This window comes from Euphorbia lathyris, chromosome 4, assembly GCF_963576675.1.
Source record: "Euphorbia lathyris chromosome 4, ddEupLath1.1, whole genome shotgun sequence".
NCBI classification, from domain to species: domain Eukaryota; kingdom Viridiplantae; phylum Streptophyta; class Magnoliopsida; order Malpighiales; family Euphorbiaceae; genus Euphorbia; species Euphorbia lathyris.
In genome coordinates, this window is record NC_088913.1 from 48049507 (window position 1) to 48055605 (window position 6099).

General features: G+C 32.5%; 1 long non-coding RNA gene across 3 annotated transcripts; it reads right to left on the reverse strand.

Annotated features, from left to right (window-relative positions):
- Positions 1-1826: 1826 nt before the first annotated feature.
- On the reverse strand, positions 1827-4495 carry LOC136227107 (uncharacterized). Of its 3 annotated transcripts, none has more exons than XR_010687975.1 (5): positions 4174-4495; positions 3706-3791; positions 3417-3552; positions 2559-2765; positions 1827-2264 (listed from the first exon to the last, which is right to left on the reverse strand). It is a non-coding gene; the product is annotated as an uncharacterized lncRNA (long non-coding RNA). The 3 variants fall into 3 exon arrangements; XR_010687976.1 differs by having other exon boundaries at positions 3706-4074; XR_010687974.1 differs by having other exon boundaries at positions 3706-4495.
- Between the last annotated feature and the right edge of the window lie 1604 nt (positions 4496-6099).

A 6099-nucleotide genomic window follows, 5' to 3' on the forward strand; every position in this document is an offset into this window, starting at 1 on the left:
TCAGCATGCGTTAATCACTCAACATTCATTTCACTCAGAAATTTATTGAAGAGGATTAGACATACCGATGGCTTCCCTTAGTATGCTAAACTGCTCACGAGCCATCGGCTTCGTGAAGATATCTGCAAGCTGTTCATCTGTTGGAACATAGGTCAACTTGATCTCACCTTTGAGTACATGATCTCTGATGAAGTGATGTCTAATGCTGACATGCTTCATCCTACTGTGTCGGATTGGATTTTTTGATAAGTCAATGGCACTTTTGTTGTCACATTTGACTTCAATTGTTTTAGTTTGAACTCCATAATCATCCAGCTGTTGCTTGATCCATAGGACTTGGGCAATACAGCTTCCAGCAGCAATGTACTCAGCTTCAGTTGTTGATAGGGCAACTGATGACTGCTTCTTACTGAACCAAGATACTAGACAGCTGCCAAGGAAATGACATCCTCTTGAGGTTCTTTTCCGTTCAAGCTTGTCTCGTCCATAGTCAGCGTCAGTGTATCCAACAAGTGTGAAATCGTTTGTATTAGGATACCATAAACCTGCATTCACTGAGCTTTGCAAATATCTAAGGATTCTTTTTACAGCTATGTAGTCAGATTCCTTAGGGTCAGCTTGATATCTTGCACAATAACATACTGAGTATTGTATATCTGGTCTACTTGCCGTTAGATAGAGTAGAGAGCCTATCATACCTCGGTACAATTTGCTATCTACTGACTTACCTTTTTCATCAGCACAAAGTACAGTATCAGCACCCATTGGAGTAGATATTGGTTTACAGTTTTCCATATCAAATTTCTTCAATATCTCCTTGGCATACTTAGTCTGGCTGATAAAGATGCCATTCTTACCTTGTTTAATTTGAAGTCTAGGGAAGAGGTTGAGTTCTCCCATCATAGACATCTCAAACTTAGTTTGCATCTGTTTGCTAAATTCCTTGCACATTGACTCATTAGTAGCACCAAAAATAATATCATCAACGTATATTTGTGCCAGCAGGGTATCTTTACCCTTTTTCTTAATGAATAAGCACTACAAGAAAATGGATTTTTGGCAACGAAACAAGTTGTTGCGGAAAATATTTTTGGCAACGAAATTGCATTTTTTGCAACAACATTTGCTTGTTGAGATACATTCCGTTACTAAAGGTTTCTGCAACGACTTTCTGTTGCTGCGAAAAATATATATTTCGCAACAACACTCTTGTTGCAAAAACTTAGTTGTTGCGAAATCTGAACCCCACGTGGGAGAATGAATTTGGTCTTATGCAACAACGGATGACATTGCGGTTTATTGTAATGTTTTGCAACAAGCTTTGATGTTGCTATATATTTTGATTTTTTTGCAACAACATATGTCATTGCTATATATTTTGACGTTCCACAACAACACATGTTGTTGCTATAAATTTTGATGTTCTACAACAACCATTGTCGTTGCTAATATTATATTAATCGTAACAACTTTTATGTTGCCAAATTTTTAAATTTTTTTATTTTATTTTCAAAAATTTCTAAAAATTATAATTTTTTATTAATTTATTTGGATTGAAGGGAACTCTTATATATATATATATATATATCAACAAATACAAATACAAATACAAATAAAAAAGTGTAGACCTCTTGTTTAAAGAACACACTTCAAAATATATGAAACAGGGCAGAGTCTCTAGAATATGCATCTTTGAGAATTAAACAGCACATATAATTGAAGTAACATTGAACTATTTTATAAAGAAAGTGTAAAATTGACTTAGTATCCTTTACAAAAACATAAGTAATTGCTCACTTCTAAGAGACATAGAACATGGATTAAATCATACAGTACTCAGGATTTGATCTCATTTCAAAATGAAATTCAAGTATGAAATATGTTAAGAATTTGAATTCGTAATAGTTGAACATGAACCAAAAAATCATATTCCAAGAAATACAATCACTTCTCTACTAGAATAATGTAGATTAGAGTTCATTTACCTTGCACTAGTCTTGAGCTACCAAAAGAACTCTCAGTTCAAGGACCATTTAATACAAGAAAATGGATATTCAGAGGCATATCTTGCGTTCTCTGATAAAAGCACAACACTTTATTCTGGATTTTTCTTCTACTTCCAAATCAAATCTAGCAGAACATAGCTGAAAATGGAGATGTCACTTTAACGGTTAGTTAGAGTGTACATTCGTTCAACGATTCTGTTTACAGCATCACAGGACATCACCAATGTATCATGGAAGAGGATTCTATAGACATTCAGCCTTAAAAAAATAAAAAATATTGTAAGTTCTTAGAGACTGAAGCATAGTTCCATACTGACTTGTGTGATCAATCATGTGAGGCTTTAAATTTCAGAAAACTATACCATGATACTATTCTGCAGCATAAGAGTTACAAGTATTTAATTTTATTATCCCTCAATAATTAAACCAAATATGAAAATCATAATGTAAAATGAAACTCAAATGTTTCTGTCACCTAATTTTTCAAGATTTATTTTACATATCTTACATTTTATAATGTGGAAAGAAATGAAGATGCAAGTCACAACTTACAATTGATGGTAGAAGATTGACATAATGCAGATTTTGAGTAGCCAACTTAAGCATTTCATTAATGGTGCCACAATCAACTCGCAGTGGCTTCTTTGTGTTCTCCATTTGATTAACAAAGTTCACAATATTCTTAGTTTTATGTGTATGGATCTCCAAATCGTCAAAAGTAAGAGCTACATTTTTACAGACTTCTTTTAAGATTATAGCCTGAGACATGAAAGAATAATTAGTTAAATAAGCTAAAGTTCAATATAAAAAAAGGATAAGATACCAAAAAGACCTCAAGGTTATCGGGGAAGTGCCAATTTGACCCCACATGCAAAATAGCACCAATTAACTCGCAACGTTATGAAATGGTATCAATTTAACCCCAACATTTATGAAATGGTGTCAGTTAAACCATATCATTTCATCCATTTCTTCTCTGATGAATTAGACCATATATAGTTCATAAATGATGGGGTTAAATTGGTACTATTTTGTATGTGGGAGACAATTGGCACTTCCCCAGTAATCTTGTAGCCATTTTGGTACCATACCCCATATAAAAATTAACAAATGCAAATGATAAAGCTGAAACTATTTTCGACAGAATAGTAGAAGTTACATAAGGAGTAACAACTAATAAAAAGTAACGAATGAAGACGTTAATCGATTATGGAAGAGGATCTCCTTGCAAGGAATATGCTTATGTATTAATACAATGTGTGCAAGATTATGGGCGCAAACAATTTAAGGCTCATGCATGATGCAACCACCCTTAAACTATTATACAGAATTCAATGATTATATATGATTTAGTCAAATTACTCAAATGTCATAAGACATTGAAATAAATAAATGATAAAACATTAGTACCTGAACATTGATTATCAAAAATCTTCAATGACGAAGGTTCACGAAATGTTCCATTCCTTGCTCTTCCAATACAAGCTCATACAGCCCCAAACCAATAAGAACTATTTAAGGAACAACTGACAATGGACTTAAGAACCTGATGTTCATTCAAAAAGTAAAAAATGAGTGAAACAAGGTAACCCTGTAAATTCTAAATGAAACCTTTTTTGGGTTGGATATGTTAACTCGTTGTAAGAGTACAAAAAGTTGTACAATTAAATCAACATCGTAACTCAGGTTCTGACCTAACCTTGTAACATTGCGCCACAAATAGTTGAGGCCAAGAACAATCTGAAGAGTCGAAGCTACAATCTGTGAACCTTCGAAGGATAGAACCTGAGACATGGCAACATTGAACACAATCTATGTTTCTGATTATCTTAGTTAATATTTCAATCAATAAAACAAAAACAAAAAACAATCATATTATTACTGAAGTCTGAATCACTAATATAAAAGCTAATGAATTGAATGTTCACACGATTAAAGGCTCTTGGCCAAGTGTCTCACTATTGTGAAATAGACTCTAAGCTATATACACTTTACCCTTGAACATTTGAAAAATTATGTGTGACAGAATTCCCAATTGAGAGAAAGGGTAGGGAATAGTCAATAGAACCTGAGCAATTTGTAATTACACAAAATTAGAAGTTCATAAGAGCAGAATTTGTGAAGTTGTAATGAAATTATGACTTGGGTTTTCGTTTGATTTCATTACCTGCTCTGAAGCATGACCAAACTAACCCACATGCCAAAGTAAGATTCAGACACTAAAAATGGAGCCTTCATCTTCCTTGTTGTCTTCTTTCTTCTCTTCATTTTCACCTACATTAACGCTAGACACCATTTCTCCTCAACTTGTGTCTGCATGAACGAGCTTAAGAAACAGAACCCATCGAGGCCACCAGCGCCGTAGAGTTAGAGAGGACGGAGTTAGAGGTAACGACATGAGAATTGGACGGTTGGAGAAAAGAGACAGTCACCACCCTTGAGAGAGTATAAATCGCCATTGACGGCGAGAGAAATGGAGAGAAGAGGGATCGATTTCGATCTGCTAAGAGAGAGAGGCAGAGTGAAATTGACAAATTATATTGGTTAGGTTTTTATTCACAATCGTTAGATTGGAATAGATCAACAGTTTAGATTTCATTATTAGAATAAATAATTCCACACAGCACTAGTTTAAACTTTTCTTTCACTTTAATTTTAATGGCTATTGACTTACTATTGTCAATATTTATAAAATTTTGTATATATTGAAATTTAATTTCAATTATATATTTTACTAACTGTTAAAATTTAATCCATCGTATATTAAAATTTTAAATAATGAATAAAATTTATTAGTGTTAAAAATTAAAGAATATTTACCTATAATATTCATTGAAATATAAAATAAAATATTACATAGATTTGAAATATTTAATTTAATTTATATTATAAAAACAATATGTATTTTCAAATATATTATTCATAATAAATAATTAAATAAAATTTAGTCTAATAGTTGATTTATTTATATGATTAAAATGTATTTTGAATTTTGTAATTAGTATAATAAATTTTTACAATAACTTATTTGTAACCAGTTAAAATTAAAAGTAGAAAAATAATATATTTTAAATATTTGATATTATAATAAATAATATTATTTTGTTTTTGGAGGGAAATATTTTTGTTTCAAACTTTTGGAGGGAAATGAAAAAATGTTTTATTTGCAACAATACCGGTGTTGCAAAAGGTTATAATGTTTGGCAACGAAAGTGTTGTTACGAAAGCTAGTAATATTCTACAATAATGTTTTTTGTTGCCAAAGAACTTCATTTTTACGCAACAACATGTAGTTGTTGCTGTAAATGAACACATTTACAGCAACAACATATAATCGTTGCTCATATACTTCCTTTTACAGAAACAACACATTGTCGTTGCTGTAAATGTTTTCATTTACAGTAACAACACACAGTCGTTGTTGTAAATACTTTCATTAACAACAACGACATGCAGTCGTTACTGTAAATATTTTCATTTATAGCAACGACATTCAGTCGTTACTATAAATATTTGCATATGTAGCAACGAAACTATTGTGGCGAAAGTTGTTAACTCTTTTTCTCAGACCCCACCGTCACAATTTTTTGAAGGGTGGATGGAAGAAACTTATAGCAACAATCTTTGGCAACAACAAAAAAAACATTTATTGCTAAAGTTATTTTATAGCAACAACACTTTCTGTTGTTGCCAAAACCTGTTGCCAAAAAGCAATTTTCTTGTAGTGAAGGTTGTGTCAGCTTTTCCTCTAACATAGTTTCTGGTCAGCAAGAAGCTGGTCAGCCTTTCATACCAAGCACATGGTGCTTGCTTCAGGCCGTACAGAGCTTTTTGAGTTTATAGACATGGTTTGAGAACTTTGGATCCTCAAACCTGGAGGCTGACTAACATAAACCTCTTCATTTATAACTCCATTAAGAAATGCACTTTTGACATCCATTTGGAACAATTTAAAAGTCATAAAGCTAGCATATGCACACAATATTCTTATAGCTTCTAATCTAGCTACATGGGCAAAGGTCTCACCATAGTCAATACCTTCCTGCTGACTGTAACCTTGAGCTATATGTCTAGCTTTGTTCCTGACTACGTT